Here is a 16,851-nt window from a genome sequence, read left to right as displayed (position 1 = left end):
CTTTGTAGCTCTCGTTCTCAAAACCGCTGGTTCTCACACGTCTTCAACCCACATCCCCACGCACTTTCTGACGTTCAAGGTGGTATCTGCACAGAGTCCAGGTGCTCGGGGATCGAAACACGCGACTTGGGAAGGTACCCAAACAGGCAAAGTTACTGGGCGCTTCTGTGACTCTGCACAGAGCCCCAGCCTGACGTGCACACGTGGGTCTGCAGTCCGAGGGCTGAGCAAGATACACTCTTCTTAGCAAATCACAGAAATATTTAATTTGTTTTTATTTTATTAGTTTTCCATTCTTATCCACAAAGGGCCTAAGGGCACTTTAAGAAATATATTTATAGCGGAGTTATAAAGTGTGAACCAGAGGGGGATGTGAGCACCAGGAGGGCATGCGAATGAGCCAGTGAGGAGGGGTGGCGTGGACGGGTCGGGGCTCCCAACCCGGGTGTCAGGGTTGTTTGTTCTTACGTCGGGCTGTAGTCACAGAGGAGGAAACTGTGCTCACGTGTTAATGCCAGGTGACAGCGCTGGGTGCATGGCAGTGGCACCAGAGCAGTCAGGCTGAGGTCTAGTCCCCTCTTTGTCCCCAGGCTTTGGTCTTGACAAGCGTTCCGGGTGGCCAGGCTCTCTCTCCCCGGGGTCGGCTCCAGTGACCTGTTCCCTTCTCCCACTGTCTTCCTGGTTTGGCTTTCAAGCAGGCATGTCTTCCCAGCTGCAGCCCTTTTCCAGTAGGAGGCCCTCCACGCAGCTCCAGGCAACGTACGCGCACTCCTTGCCTGGAGCCCCCTGCCTGGGCCCCGTGGCGCTCCAAGCCCAGGATGGGAGCTGGGCTTCACTCTGAAAGGATGGGCTCCTAGACCCTCCGTGTTCTGTCCTCTTCCATGCACACTTCTTTCTGATCTCGATGGCTGGGCCTGCCTGCGTCCTCAGGGGAAGACAGGGTACCATGCTGTCTGGTCTGTATTAAGCACAAGCTATTTGCTGCAAGTCTTACAAAGTTGATCTCGTTTAGCCCAGGGAGGGAAAGCCATCCACAAGCCAACATACCACGGCTCAGACACAATGGACGTTCATTTCTTGCTCACTCGCCTCCTCGGGGGGCTCCTCCAGGAGCCCAGCTGCTGGGTGTCCTGCCGGCTTCAACATGTGCGTTCCAGTCTTCCCTGGGTCGTCTTCCTTCCTCCTTCCCCGGAGCGCGAAGGAGCAGGGCACGAGGTGGGGCTGTGCCGCTCTGTCCTCGGGGCCGGGTCTGGGAGAGGCACACGTCTCCTCCATGCGCACCTTGTGGCGGGAAGCCAGGCACGCGGCCTGCCTGGCACGCAGGGAGGCGGGGACAGGGTCTGCTGTGTGCCCGGGGTTGTGGGAGCACAGCGAGGCCACAGACGGCACGGCAGACAGCCGCCGGGGCAGCGGGCAGCCGCCCTGGGCGCTGGCCGGCGCCGCCCGTCGGCAGCAGAGGCGGGCCCAGGGCGCGGGGGTCGCCCTTCTCTCCTAGCAGCCGAGGGAGCAGGGGTCCTGAAGGACACACCCTGATGTCAGCAGCGGGTAAGAGAGGGATCTGGGGCTGAACCCAGGCTTGCCGAAGCCCAGCATTTTTTCACAAAACGTCTCTATTTGGAGCTGCCATTTCAACATCATTCACTGTGAAGGCCAGCCCGTTCAGGGCCCCGAAGGCCATGAAGGAAAAAAAATAGTTAAGCCATTAACCGGTGTGGTGGCGAGTAGTCTCTTCGGAACATTTTTATTCACTTTCCTACAAAAGGGAGAAGGTATTTAATTTTGTGAAAAGTCAGGCACTTCGACGGCTGTCACACCTCAGGGTTAGAGTCACTCGCTGCGTCTGTGACGCGTGCAGCGCTGCCCCTGGAGCGCGGTGAGCGCTCGGTAACTGCTGAGTTCTCACCCCTGTCGTTTCATAATTTATGTTGCACTGACGAAAAAGCGCATCAGACACAAGTACACATTGAAGACATTTGCCCAAGGGCGGTGACGCTGTCACGGGTCCACTGCCCGTCGGCCTGGGCCGCGCCGCCTGCAGGCCCTGCGCTGCTCCTGGCGGCCCTGGTGCGGCCCTCCGCGCCCTCCGCGGGGAGCAGGCAGGAGAGGCGGCGTGAAGCGGGGCGTTCCTCCCCGCCAGCCTCCGGCTCCTCTGTGCACTCCGGGTTCTGTCTGAGCCTCTCACAGGGACAAGTGGCCTTCTCCACGTGTGTCGCCACATCACGTTCTTGGGACGCGTTTTTGTTGACAGGGAAAGAGGCGTTGCTGTGGCTGAGGCTGACAGCTGTGTGGAAGCCTGTTTTCCTTTGTCTTCTAAACACGTCAGCTTTTAAGTGCTCTCTTCCTGTCCTGGCAAATACGGTAAACGATGCTGTCGATTATCAAGGCACGTCAGTGTAACCAGAAGGTCTACCATGGCTGAGGGCCCTGGGTGACCCCTGAGCTGAGGGCAGCATCCCGCCCACTGGGACGCGGCGGCCCCCACACCTGTCAGAAGCTCTGTCTGGGGTCTTCATCGTGGCGTCTCACCACGGGTTTGAGGAGGGGCTTGGCCCCCGAGATGCGACGCCTCTGCTGAGGTTATCGGGGTCCTAGATGGATGGCACCCCCACGTCACTCTGTGGGATCAGAGACGAGACTGTGCAGTGGGCTGTCTTCCTACACGGTCACTCGTGTTAGGTGGGGGCAGGAATCGTGGGCCGTCCCAGAAGGCACGGTTCTGTTGTCAAGAGTTAGTTTCAAAGACAAATGGCTGATTGTTGTTGAAAGTATGAGTGAACTGTATGGCTTCGGTCTCTGCCAACGTGAAAACACAGGCGTAGACGAGGTCCCTGGAGATCAGGTTGTCTAGCCCTTCTGCTAAGTCTTCAAGAAGGTGAAGGGTTGTGGCAGAGGGGGTGGCAAGCCGCCTTCCGGTGGGTGGAAACAGCCCCCGAGACGGCCCTCACTGAAGTGTGCTTTGTCTCTGAGCTGTTCAATGTCACGCACATTTTTATTTGACCCTGGGTACTGTCTGTCGACAGACAATTAGGTCGTCTCCATGTCTTGGCTATAGTAAATAGAAGCGTAGTTGTTTAGAGCCAAACCTTAGCATCACCGCCTGGGTTTCCTTCCTCTGGTTTGCCTCCTGGTCTGTGCTTTGTGTTTGGATCACTCTGGGCTGGTTGCCTGACCTCTTCCACCTGGAGTTTCCTCATCAGCAAAGTGGGACAAGTAGCACCTTCTCAGGGTTGTGATGTGCAGGGAGAGGTCCTCAGCGAAAGCCGTTATGTAAAGGGTCCCCAGTGCTTAGATGCTAGTAGGTGCCAGAGTTAAAGGAGACACAGTTCAGATGATAATCGAGGGTCCCAGGGTGATTTTCATTCATGTTTTCTTCATAAAAACAAGTGCTCACTGAGTTCTCTCTGTGTGCTCAGGTCTCAGTTGGGGTCGGAGGACCTGTACTCACACAGGCGCTTCCCTTGTCCTCCACAGGACGGGTCACTGCTACGAGCTGGTCATCGCTACAGGACTGGTCATCGCCAGGGACTGAGGGTGTGCGGACCCCAGGCTGCAGCGGCTCACGAGGGGACAGGTGGCTGGGCACCGTGGCTGTGCGTCTGGACGACTTGCTTTCCTGGGGAGGGAAGGGCAGAGCTGGTCTGCCTTGTTGTTAATTTGATTGTATGCGCCCAGCTCAGCTGGGCCACGGCGACCTGGACCCCCCTCCCCCCCTTTCTAGCGTCAGGAGAGCGGGAGGAAACACGTGGCCCTGAATGGCCTCACTTACGGGGCTGGAGGCTGTGGGCCGGGAGAGCTCTTTGCGCCCGTCAGTCCTTCCAAGGCTGGCGCTGCGTGTGAGCAAGGCTTCTTGTCGTCGTAGAACCTCCCCGAGCCTCGTGTGGCCTCGAGGGGTCTGCCGCCTGCGCAGGGCCCAGCGAGCAGAGGCCAGGCCAGGCCCTGCAGGGGGGTCAGTGGGGGGGGGTGACGGGGCGCGGGGAGCCCGGAAGCCACACCGAGAACCCCCTGCTGTAGTCACGGGTTGTTAACCTGTGAGACTGTACGACCAGCCTGCATCACGCATTTTACGTAGGGGAGGCCACACTTTCCCAGCGACATCCATGCAAATAGGTCTTCACAGAGGGGACGTTCACTTGGGAGGTGCAGCAGCCCGCGTCGGGAGGAGGGGCTCATTCTGACCCTCACTCACGGCGCTGCCGGGACTGAACCAAAGCACCAGTGCCGTTTGTGCTGCGGCTGCTGGGCTCTCCTGCTGTCATGGCGACACCTTGAGGTATCCATCCACCCCCAGATTTCAGGCTCGGAAGGGGCCTGGGCGAAGGTAAGAGTATTTTGTTGAGTAGAAACTAAGCCAACCCACGACCTGCGACCCCGAGAGCAGAAGAACTTCTGTGCACACGTAGCCCCAGTGTTACCGAGCTCTTCCTCGGAGGCCTGGGGGCCACTCAGACACCCGGGTCAGGCCGTGGGAGCCTGCGACAGGCCTGGCCACGTGAGAGCAGGACCAGGTGGAAGGTTCGGGAAGCAGTAAGGGGATAAAGGCATGAACGTAATGACCTTCACCTTGAGCCGTTAAGGTGTGGCCACCATCCCATCTCGCCCTCAAAGGCACAAAATTATCAACTCAAAAGCAGATTAGCCGGCAAAAGGGGTTTTAGAGGTTTTTCTTTTTTAAATCCACGTGTAGACAAAGTACTTCCTACAGGGATCTGTAACCACTAGTTTACGTTCAATGTGGGTATCCTCAAAAGGGGTGCTTCTTGCAGAAATAATTTTAAACTGGGAACAAAATATTTAACCTCCAGGTCATCAGAGGAAGGGCTCTACGATCATCTGGATTAATGAAGCCCCCAGCCTTGTGTTTCTAAATAATATTTTGAAGTCTGTCTCTTGAATGGATTTGGATCGAGGTCATTTCATGCAAACACAAGACAAAGGGGAAAATGCACTCAAGTTCAGGAGAGACTGAGCTTGGGTGATAAAAACAGAACGAAAGGAGAGCTCGTGGGGCAGCTGGCGGAGAGCCGGTTTCTCGCCTGGACTCTGCCCCCAGGTCCCGACGTCCCAGCCGCACGCCCCCAGCTCCCAGCACTTTCCCTGCCTTCGAGGATGCAGCTTCTGCTCTGCGGTTCTAACGATGCCACCAAAATGTTAAAAGAAGTGAGTAGAACTGTAAGGGAACAGCAGCAAAGACTGAAGACAGACTTTTCCCCCATTTCACTTAAAATAAAGACCAGGGCTTATTTTGAGTTTTTTTTTTTTTTTTTAATATTACCTGACTTTCCCCAGTTGAGGTGAGTTAGCATAAACTTGTCATAGGGCTGCTGCTGGGTTCAGCTGCAGGTGGTGAGAAGTCTCAGTTTTCAGTAAGAAATGTTCATGCAAAATCAGTGTCAAATCCAACTTGGGGCCCAAGTGAAAACCGATAATGACACAGTCAGCACATCTGGGGCTTTGCTCTGCACCTTACGCTTCAGTTTTTAGCACAACACGAGGAAGGTACCGTGTTTCCATTTCACAGGCGGGGTGCTGTGGACCGAATGTGTCTCCCCCAAATTCGCATGCTGACACTCCAACCTCCAGTGCGGTGGTACTGGGAGTGGGGCCTCTGGGAGGTGGTTTGGGTTAGAAGACGCCGCGTGGGTGGGGCCCCCAGGAGGGGACTGGTGTCCTCATAGGAAAAGGTGAGAGAGAGACCGTTCTCGCCGAAAGTGAGGCCGCAGCGGGAAGGCTGCTGTCTGCCAGCCAAGAAGGGGCCCTCCCCAGGGGCCAAATATGCTAGCACCTTGATCTCAGGCTTCTGTCCTCCAGAATTATGAGCAATAAGCACAGAAAACCTAGCCCCTCTGGTGGGCTTCACGACGGCTTAGAAAGGCTGTCCAGGAGGGCCGCTGCTTCGCCTGCTCACAGGCCTCCAGTGTGCGAACTCGGGTCCCCTTCCATACCGCTGAGTCAGCATTACTTCACGATGACCACAAACATCGTTTAGCTCCTGGAATCATCCTCACTATGAGCTGCGCAGCGAATACTGTCTCCTTCATATCAGCCAAGTAGATCCACCAGGGGAGGTGGCCAGAAGGCCACATTTATTTCTCTGTGGTCCAGGAGAACAGAGCGGAACCACGAACCCAGATGAACTGCCCCGAGCTGGGGACACCTGTGCTCACCGAGAGGTGCTGGCCACTGGAATCCTACCGGCTGCGGAGAGTCCTGGGACGGGCACCGCTCAGGCCACGTGTTCTGCAGGGGAGAGCGCAGCGCTTCGGTGCGAGCTCCCTTTCAAAGGGTTCTGGTGGAGCCTGGAATATTAACGTGGCCGTTACGACCAGAGCTGCTGGCTGATGCGTAAGACGCAAAGAATGGCTTTTTGTGTTTAGTCATGAGGACCAAGAAAAAGCACTCATGGAAACCAGGTGGCTAACACAGTCTGGATTCTAAAAGCAGAGTGTTTTCTCCAGTGGCTCCAACAGTTACTTGCTGGGAGTAAATATTTTATGTTCGGTTTCAATTTAAAAATAAAGTTGATATTTTAGCTCTTTTAGAATCCAGATAGCAAGCAGACGAGCTGGAAGCCCAGCTCGGAATGCCCCCTGCGTGCTGGGCGAGGCACGAGCGGGGCAGGGCCAGTTCTGGGCACTGACAGGCACAGGATGTGCAGGGAAAGATGCTGCAGACTCTGCGGGGGACCCTGGGAGAGCAGGGTCTGGGTGCCAGTATGGAGCGTGTAGAATATGCTCTCGTTACCTGAGAGGGTCCGTTGGGCTTGTTTCGTTTTCCCCTCTCAGTTCACGTTACTGTCTCCCTCTCTAGATTCCTGCAGGGAACCTGCGTCCTCTCGCCCCAGGGAGGCACCTGTGTGTGCTCTCTCGGGCAGGGCAGTCATCGTCATTCTGGTCCTCTGACAGCACTGGCTTTTCAAAGACTGTTCCCAGGCCTGATCTCGCTTGAATCTCACTGTTTCAGGAGATGGCAGAATAAGCAGAACCATCACTGTTTTAGGGACTAAGGGCTGGGAGCTCAGAAAGGTTCCCTGGATTTGGCCAAGTTAACACGGGTTCATCCATGTGGATCTAGAACAGAGTCCAACAGAGCTGCTTTCTAGACCATCGTCTTTGCTGCTGAATTCTGCTGCTCCTAATAGGGATGAGGCCCTCCGTCTGGGGGCTGATTGCCATCGGCGTCAGCAGTCTGGCTGGGCCTGCGGGCGGCATTTGTGTAGAGGGGTCTGCGGTGCTGGGTGTGGAGTACGAGGCGTGGAGGCGGACATGTCCGGCTGAGACCCTAGCTCTGTGTGGCTCTTCTGGGGGAAATGCCCTCATTTCTTTGAGCCTCGTTTCATGATCTGTAAGAGGTACGTATTTATACGTATTTCATGGGGTTGTGGTGAGGGTTACAGCACAGAAAAGTCCTGCGCCACACGCAGCCCTGTGGTCGGGGCACGTTAATGCTCAGTGTGTAGTCAAATGCGTCTTTGAGTCTGAACCTGGGACCCGAGGCTCCCTGAGTGTATCTGGCTGGACAGGCACAGCCAGGCATCTGCATGCTGATCTGCTCAGGGTGAAATCTGGGGAAAGAGGTCGGGGAGGAAGTGACAGTGGAGGCTGCGGGGGACACATCCTGTGGACTCATGCCCTGAGACAGTGACGTTGTCTCTATTTGGGCACTGAGGGTTGATTCCCTGAAGATCAGGTTCTGACAAGTTAAGTTGCCCACTTCTCAGGTGGAAGGCATAGCGCTCAGGTCCACTGGCTTGGGAATCCTGGTTCCACAAATGCCAAGAAAACAGTTAGCACGCTTTTATTGACCGTAGGTAGAAAGCTCTGGTGTGACTCCTGGGGGTTAACTTTTCATGTCTCTGTTCTACATCTTGCCCTAATTAAACCTTTCTCCAGAACTTTTGCACTTTTCAGCAAAATTAGAACAAATGAATAGAAGTGCAGATTCTAATTAGCGCTTCCTGCATATTAAAGGAATTACTCTTACCCCTACTGGAGGAAATGTTACTGGGAAGAAATAAACGATCTTTGAAACGTAATTTTTCTTTTCAGAAAGTAGTGGTCATTCCTGGCAAGGGCATTGCTGCGAACGAGACACGTCCGCAGGCTGACTTGCTCGGTGACAGTCTGAGTGATGGAGGGACCCCTCCGAGCGGTAGCTGTGTTTACCGGGAGGAAAGGAACATTCTTACAATAAACGTTTTTTAATAGGAAGTTATGCAGAGAGGCATTTGTTAAATTGTTTTAAATAACTCCAGCACCTAATAAAAGCAGGATTTGAAGGAAAGCGAAAGTTCCATTTCAGGCTGTGGTACCGTCTGCATTTGCTGAATGAGTTATGTCTGTGACATTAACTCAGCATTATCGAAAAAGCACTGTTTGACCTCAGGCAAGCTGGTGTGGGACGCGAGCTCGTTCCAGGTTGAAATTTCCCTCTTAAATTTTTCATGGAATTCTCCCGGCAGGGTCACTGGAGGGTTCTGAAAAGATTTTCACCGTCAGAATTGCTGCAGCTCAGCCATCAGAAATGCATTTATTTCATCAGCACCCACCCCTTCATCTTAATGCCACGTAGCAACACAGAAGAGGTTTAAGGTCCATCGCCTGTAAAATTATCATTTTTCACCAAAGCAACATTATATTAAACATTTAATTATTCATTACTAATGCGTGTCATGGTGAAATATTGGCCTCAGTAATTCTGAAAGCGCCCAGCCCAGCTTTCCTTCTCTGAAGGTTAATGGCTGCGCCCCAGGATCATTAGATTTTCTAAATGCAGGCACACCTCGTATGTCATTGTGCGACTTTCCCGACCCCCAACCCTTTTAGCAAGTGAGACCCGTGCGATACGGGCTGGTCTTCCCGACGTGCTGTCTGGAGGACGAGGTGCTTGTTTTAAGGGTCGTGCTGGGGAGAACAGAATTGGGGATGGCAGAGTTTTCTGAAATACTCTCAATGGAAGGATTTCTTAAGGGATAACATTTTTAAGGTGATCTGTGTCTTGATTTAAATGAATTACGTGCTTTCATGCAAACCTGTTTACTGGCTTGGAATGAGGGCCGTGAAACGTGTCTGCGGCGGTCACAGCAGCGTTCGCCTGCCTGCGTTTGGTCGCAAGACTCAAGATTTCAGCACTGCAGCTCAGATGTTTACAGCCCAGGGTTCCCACCGCGGAACACCTGTGCTGTGTAGGTTTATAGACGGTGAAAATAAAGAGTCCTTGCTGGCGTCGACACTGCATCCATATCGCCTTCTGAATACTCCTCATGAACTTAATTCTGTTAAAGAGACAAGCCTTATTTTTCTGTCTTCCAGGCAACAGCTGGAAAGCAGTGTGAATCTGGAAACGTGGTCTGGCCCCCACATCGTACGGGGGTCAGACCTGTGTCCGTAGCGCGACTTTCCCACGCCGGCAACGATCATCCTCTCCGATCTGCGAGCAGAACTTCCGGAGGAAGCCTGTGAGTCTGGTACCCGCCATGTGAATGAGCTTGGTTACTAAGGACGGTCACCCTCCCGGGAAGACCACACAGCCGCCATTCGGGGCGACTCCTGTCCCGGCTGCCCCCATGTGCCCAGGCTGGCGTCCTCTAGTTTGCTCAAACAAGTCTGCCAGCTTCCACATCTCCCCACAGGTCCGCCTCCACAGTCCTCACACCCGCACCTGCCAAGCTCACTGCCAGGATAAGAAAGACCGATGGGGTTTGGGGAAGATTCCTGCAGCTTCCAAAGTTACCATAAAGCAAAACAAAACAAAGAAAAAACATTTAAGGGAAAATATGTGTGTTTGGGTTTATTTCAGGAGAATATTTTCTCAATTTCTGCTTAACTTAAATTGCTTTCTTTTAAGCCACGACTCACAGCAGTTTTGGTGAGTTTAGCTGGGTTATCATGAAGTCCTCCTCTTCCGAGTTCTTATGGGATCATGGTGTGGATGGGCTGCTACAGGTTGCATCGAGCCTCCCTGAATGCCTATGTCGAGCGACAATCTCCAGTGCCTCCGAATGTGGAAACAGGTCCTTTAACGGGGCAGTTAAGGTAAAAGGAAGGCATTAATGTGGGTCCTAAGCTGTGTCGAGTGTCCTGTTAAGAAAAGGGGATCAGGATGAAGACACACACAGAGGACGCGGGGAGAAGACAGCTGTGTGCCGATGGCTGTGTACAGTCAGGACGGACCAGCCCTACCTGTGTGCCGATCTTGGCCTCCTGGCTTCCAGAACTGAGAAAATAAATTCCTACTGTTTAAGGCCCCGGCTTGTGGTATTTGTTACCGTAGCTGTCACAGACTAATACACACTCTGTCACACTTTGCACATAATAACGTCTATTCTTTTCCTTTCGTAAAAATCAAATGTCCACTTTGATGAGTTTTGACAAATATATACTTACGTACATATATCCACATAATCAGATATAGTTTTAGGCTGTTTCTACTACTGCTGGAGGTTCCCTCCTGCCCGTTCCAATCCGCCACCAGCCCACAGACGCCCAGCCGTGACGTTGTGATCACAGACCTGTTATGTCAGTTCTCGAACGTCGTGTAACAGAGAAGTCGGTAAACGTCAACTCTGATGTTGATTTTCTGTTTTCCTATTTAGTTCAGGCACGTTTGCTTCAGGTATTTTGAAGCTCTGTTGTTAGAAGCAGTCACCTTTGGGGACATGTGTCCCCTTTTATTCACTGTGGCTTTTCCTTCTCTCTCTGTGTCTCCTCGCCTTGAGGTCTATTCGGTCTAATATTAATACACCTCCGTGAGCTCCCTTGTGCACACAATTGAAATTCGCTGTCTTCTAACCTTTTACTTTCAGTCTGTGTCTTCATATTTAGCAGATGCCACCGCTGCGTGTTGTTCTTCTTACCTTTTCATGCTGTCTGACAACTTACGCCTTTTCACTGGAATTTAACATATTTATATTATAGCTAATTATTTATATAGTTGTTTTAAATAAATCTACCATTTTGCTACTTGCTATATTTTTTCCCCAAATGTCTTTTTTTTGTGTGTGTGTGTTTTGCTTGGCTTCTCTGCTCATTTTCTCTCCCTTTTCTTGGATTATTTATTTAGTTTTTGCATTCCATGACCATCCCACTATTGCCTTTAAGCTGTAACTGCTTCTGTTGTATTTTAGTGATGCTGTAAGAAATTTTATATTTATCTTTAGCTTCTCGTGTCTACTCAGCATCTGTGCGATACCACAAGTTGGAGGAGTGGACTACCCAACCTCAAGACTTACTATAAAAGCTACGACGGTCAAGACATCATGGTGTTAGTGGAAGAACAGACAAACAGATCCATGGAACAGAACAGAGAGCCCAGAAAGGCACCCACACAAATATAGGCGATTAATCTTTGGCAACAGATCAAAGGTAATACAGTGGAGCAAAAATAATCTTTTCAAGAAACGGTGTTGGAACAACTGGACATCCACAGGCAAAAAACATATTGAGATGCTGACCTTCTATCTTTCACAAAAATGAACTCAAAATAGATTATTGTCCTAAATGCAAAATAAAAAAACAACTATAAAACGCTTTGAAGATAACATCAAGAAATCCAAGCTCTTGGGTATGGTGATGAGTTTTTAGATACAACACTGAGGCACCATCGTGAGAAATAATCAATAAGCTGGACTTCATCAAAGCTAAAACGTCCGCCCTGCAAAAGCAACGTCAAGAGAATAAACAGACAAGCCACAGGCTGGGAGAAACTGTTAGCAAAGGACGCATCTGATGAAGGACTGTCGCCCAAAATATACAACGAACACCCGGAACTCAACAGTAGGAGACCAACCCATTTGAAAAATGGGCCAAAAACCTTTACAGATATCTCACCAAAGAAGAGATGGAATTTAAGCGTACAAAAGATGCTGCTCATTATATGCCATCAGGACAATGCAGAGATACCCCTGCCCATCTGTTAGAATGGCCAGAACCCAGACACCGACAGCAGCAGGTTCTGGTGAGGGTGTGGAGCAGGAGCCCTCACTCATTGTTCAAGGGAATGCAATATGGTGCAGCCACTTTGGAAGACATTTGGTGATTTCCTACAAAACTAAGCATATTCTAACCACATGATCCAGCAACTAGACTCTTTGGTTGTTACCAAGAGGAGTTCAACATGGGTGTCCACAAAAAACCTGCGTGTGGGTGTTCATAGCAGCTTTATTCATAATTGCCAAAACTTGGAAGCAGCCAAGATGCCCTTCAGGAGGTGAACGGATAAACACACTGTGGTGCATCCAGACAGTAAAATGTTACTCAGCACTAAAAAGAAGTGAGCTGTCAAGTCATGAAAAGACGTCGAGGAGACAAATGCATCTGACCACCTGACAGAAGCCAATCTGAGAAGGCTACAGACTCTAAGATTCCAACTGTATGACATTCTGGAAAGGGTAAAACTGTGGATTCTGTAAAAAGATCAGCGATTCCAGGGTTTGGGGGTGGTAGGGTGGTGTGGAATGGGGTCTATGCAGATTTTGAGGGCAGTGGAAGTGTTCTGGATGACACGTCATCATCCAAACCCATAGGATGTGCCACACTGAGGGTGGGCTTTACTGTAAACCGGGGGTGACCGATGTGTCAGTGTAGGTTCAGGACGTAACAGTGTACCATCCGGTGGGGTGTGCATACGCTTAATGAAGGGTTAATGGGAGATCTCTGTACCTTCCTCACAGGTTTGCTGTGAACCTAAAACTGCTTTAAAAGTGCAGTCTTTAAAAGAAAAGAAGGGTGTGTGTTCTTCCGTGAAGTTTAACCCAACGACTGGAAAGTGTAAGGCAAAAAAAGGCTAAACTTTATTATGGCATTGTGTTTCTAGGAGCACATCAAGTTTTATTCATATTTCTAAGTAAAAGAATTATAGGCATTTCTCACAGCACTAGCTTGGGTCTTCGGCCCTTTTTCCTTGCTCGTAGGATGGCTTCGTGATGCCACCATGCAACATGGAGTGGTGACAACTGTGTGGGCAGAGACAGACGAGTAATGATGTTTCCAGTCTGGGATTTCCCCTGGATTTCAGTGATTCAACCACAAAGGCTCCCGTGATTGACCACCACTGAGATCTGACCCAGAGCCCACGCTTTGTGGATTTTTGCTCCATTGAGCAAATTTCAAATCTGGATCTGCCTTTAGAATTCTCTAAGCCACACAAATGACAGTTTCCTTTTCTACCTCGGAAAACTGAGAACTATTACCACACGTTAATGAAAGACAAAATGACCATTTATTAAAGCCAACCATTCCATAGCTAAATAGAAAATAAAGTAACAGAAAGGAGCGGAGCGTACCACCTTCACTGCAGGCTGCGCTGTAACTCATCCGCAGGCTCGGGGATGACACGCGCCGAGGCAGCGGGCGTGCAGCAGGCACTCTCGTCTGGTGAGACGGGGGGAGGGAGAAGCCGGGGCAGAGAAACGTCTCCAGCTGACACTGTAAGCAGTAGGTGTTTCGGGGTCTGATTTGCCGTAAACCTAGTTTACATTTAGCTTTAAATCCTTAGTAACCGCAAGGAGTATCTACCTGCTGACTGTCCCAGTTCAGGCGGCTGTGACACCACCACAGACAGGGGGCTGGGCTTTTCCCGCCATTCTGGGGGCTGGGCGTCCAAGAGCAGGCGGCTCAGTGTTGGGGAAGGCCAGCTCCCCGGGTCGCGGACGCAGGGGGCTCTCCGGGGTCCCTTCTGTAAAAGCACGAATCCCATTGGGGGTCTGCCCTCATGACCTGATCACCTCCAGGAGGCCCCACCTCCTGATACTGTCATGTTGCGGGGCGGGTTTTAACACACGTGTTTAGGGGGACACATTCAGAACACAGCACTTAGCGTGTTTGTTTTCAACGGTGCAGGAAACACTGGTGGGGGGACAGAGTTGTCACCAGTGATGGAACTCACTCCCCGGGGGCCACGGAGTCTCCTTCCAGCACCAAAGCAATGGCGTGCCAGGGTTTGTCCCCCTTGGGGATGTTTGAAGTTCACAGAATCAGTGGCAGGTTTATTTACTCCAGTGAGAGCTTTGGTCCAGTGCCTGAAGCTGGCGGAGTCTCAGTTCCCTCTGCGGTAGGACCCAGCGTGGTGCCCGGAGTGTTCTCCGTCACAGAACTCGGCAGTCATGACAGGGCCACCGAGGCCTGCGAGGGCGTCAAGCCCGTGGCGAGACCAGGCCTGCGAGGCGTGTGTGCATAGGGGGAAGTGATGGAGGCCACATCTGGTCCCTGTGGCTGGGGGCCGCCCATCACCGCCGGGAGGGGACCTGCCGGCTTGCTCAGCCCTGCACTTTCTCTGTAAGACCGTCCGCACGGCTCTGACCTTCCTTTTCTTCCTCCTTTTTGGCAGAATGTCTGCGTGTGTCTCTCTGTGCTCAGGTCCCCTCTCGGCCAGCTGGCCTTCTGGGAGGCAGGCTCCCAGTGCACCCCCTGGTGAGGCATCTCTCGCTGGCCTCAGGACTACCCTTCTCCCCACAAGAGGTGTTTCTTTCCGAACAGGCCGCAGTGTGTTTGCCTCAGGGCCTCTGGTCTGGATGATGCAATGGCTGACACCGCCCAGACTCTGCTCAGCTCAACGCACATCCATCCAGCTCTGACCTGCCTCCCTTGCCCTGAGGATGAGGGCGCCCGTAAGTCTATTTGGGATGGGGATGGGGATTCCAGGAAGCACGATGAAGGGGTGGGGACGTGAGGCAGGGAGGACAGTCAACAGAAGGCTGGTGGATGAGCAGGCCACTGCTGCGGGGACAGGAGTAACCTGCCCTGGGTCCTCTGGGACAGCGTGCGGGACAAACTCAGGGTCGATCAACCACCTGTCACCCCTCCCCATGGGGATGTTAGCTCCCTCCCCACCTGCCTCTAAGCTGCAAAGCCTGCTTTGTGCCCCGCAGGAGAAAAGCAAGAATTCACAGCACCCAGGTGACACTCAGGTGGCCTGAGTGTCTGCCGACCCTCGCCCCACAAGGGGTCCTCCGTGCAAGCTCCCCTTTGTGCCACCCTTTCCTCTCCCGCCTCTGATGTAGCGTCTTCTGTGGTTTGACCCGAATCCCAGCTTCCCTTCCTATCTCTGTGTGTGTGTTCTTCACGGAGAATGAAGTGCAGTCCTGGGGAGGAAAGCACTGGGATTTCCCACGTGCCTCCCGGGGACCGGACACTGTACTTTCTGGACGGGACCCCATGGAATCCTGACAGTTAACTTTAGAAGCCGATGTAAGATCAGGAACAGGGACTCAGGAGAGTTAAGCGCCTTCCCCGGGGGCACACGCAGGAAGGCGGGGAGTGGCCATCGGAACCCAGCTCTGAGTCACCCCAGAGTCTGCGTTCTGTCCAGGAGCCCCCGTGCTGCTCCCGGGGGACCCAGGACCGGCTGGCAGACAAGGACTAGCTCTCGCTCCTTCTGGCGGCATCCAACCAGGTCAGCTGGAATTAGAATCTGTCCCGGGTCCCCACGTCTTGCGGTAAATTGAACAACCAACGTGCGCCTTATTGAATTTCATGTTCTGAATGTTTAATTCTTCTCCAAGTGTTAGGATTAGCCACTGGTTACACAAATTGTTTTCATTTCTTACATAAACTGTTTTCATTAGTGGCTCTAAATGGGTGAGTGGCATTAATACGTGATAAATACAGATCACGCTGAAGCAGGGAAAGCTGAGCCCGGCCAGACATCAGGTGCTTAACGCAGTCCTCCCTGTGGGGAGCACGGACAGCATGTGCGGGGAGGGGACGGGGTCTCTGTCCTTCCCCCAGTGGGCCGAGCAGGCCTCTGAGCTGGAGCTCAGCCCCCGCCAGCATCAGAGCTGCGTCCCGGCCGTCCCTCGGGTGAGCTCCGCTCACAGCTGAGACGCACCTTCTCCCTGGGGCACGGGGCCCAGCCCTCCTTGTCGGTTTTCCGACCTTGGTCAGCACTTTTTCTTTCCTTTGCATCATTGATGTTCCCCTTTTTATAGGATCTTCCCGTGCAGCCTACAAAGTGGTGTTATCTCCCTGTCTTTGGAGCCTATCCCTGATCCCCTCTCCTTTCCTGCCATCCCCCCGCCACCTTCCGTCTATAAAGCGCACAGGACCGAGGTGCCACACTCACTGCCTCCAGGGTCCCTCCTTGAACGCTGTCTCGGACCCCGCACCGCTGTGGCTGGGTGAACAACTCTCACGTAGCTGATGCTCGGGGCAGCACCCCCCCCCGGCCCCTCATACTGGGTGATTTGTTCACTTGGTGTGGGGGGCCCCTGCCCCCGCCTTCCTTCCGCCCACCCGTCCTTCGTAGCCCTCCCGGCTGGTTCTCGTTTCTGAGCCCTAAGTGTTCCGATGACTCAGGACCCAACCCCAGGTGACGTCAGCCTCTGTGACTCCTCAGAATCGTCACTTTCTGCCCCGTTTCTGCTCATAACTGCCCTGTTTGCTTCTCCAGCCCAGACGTTTCCCAAATCACACATCCCACGGTTTACTGGTCTCTCCACTTAGACCCCGAACGGGCATCCTGAACACATCCACCCACCTCTCGGTCAGTACCAGCTCACCTCTTCCCGGTGTTCACGACGGGAACCTCGGAGCCTTGCCCCCTTTTCTCACGTCCCACATTGAAATGCCAACAAACCCTCCTGGGCTTATCCTGTCATCATGTACAGGATCTGCGCCCCCCCACCCCCCATTACTGTGCCCACAGAGGCCCGGGCCACCGTCTGTCCCCGCCGGGTGGCTGCAGTGGCCCTCGCTGGCTCCCCACTTCTGCTTTCCCTTCCGTCCCTGTTTGCAACCTGCAGCTGGAGGGGTGCTTTCACAACGTGACATCACATCGCTCTCGGCTCAGAGCCCTTCGTTACCTCCCCATCTCCCAAGTCAGGGCCCGGGCGCCGGGGAGCCCGCAGGACCCCGTGAG

General features: G+C 53.0%; 2 long non-coding RNA genes across 5 annotated transcripts in view; both read left to right on the top strand.

Moving 5' to 3' along the window:
* LOC135323092 (uncharacterized) overlaps nucleotides 1-10,244 on the top strand; it is a 91,166-nt gene extending 80,922 nt beyond the window's left edge. For 2 of the 4 annotated variants that reach the window (XR_010384314.1, XR_010384311.1), the window contains one exon: nucleotides 9,309-10,244. This is a non-coding gene — a long non-coding RNA (uncharacterized LOC135323092). Of the gene's footprint in view, nucleotides 1-3,471; nucleotides 3,591-9,308 lie in introns of all 4 variants that reach the window. The other 2 variants (XR_010384312.1, XR_010384313.1) reach the window with 2 other exon arrangements.
* A 4,233-nt stretch (nucleotides 10,245-14,477) lies between these two features.
* The window catches only part of LOC116157398 (uncharacterized), a 29,256-nt gene continuing 26,882 nt past the window's right edge, over nucleotides 14,478-16,851 (top strand). The window contains exon 1 of the long non-coding RNA XR_004141419.2: nucleotides 14,478-14,602. This is a non-coding gene — a long non-coding RNA (uncharacterized LOC116157398). The remainder of the gene's footprint in view (nucleotides 14,603-16,851) is intronic.

This window comes from Camelus dromedarius, chromosome 15, assembly GCF_036321535.1.
Source record: "Camelus dromedarius isolate mCamDro1 chromosome 15, mCamDro1.pat, whole genome shotgun sequence".
In the NCBI taxonomy this organism is placed as follows: domain Eukaryota; kingdom Metazoa; phylum Chordata; class Mammalia; order Artiodactyla; family Camelidae; genus Camelus; species Camelus dromedarius.
The sequence above is the reverse complement of the archived record's forward strand: the minus strand, read 5'-3'. Positions and strand labels throughout refer to the sequence as shown.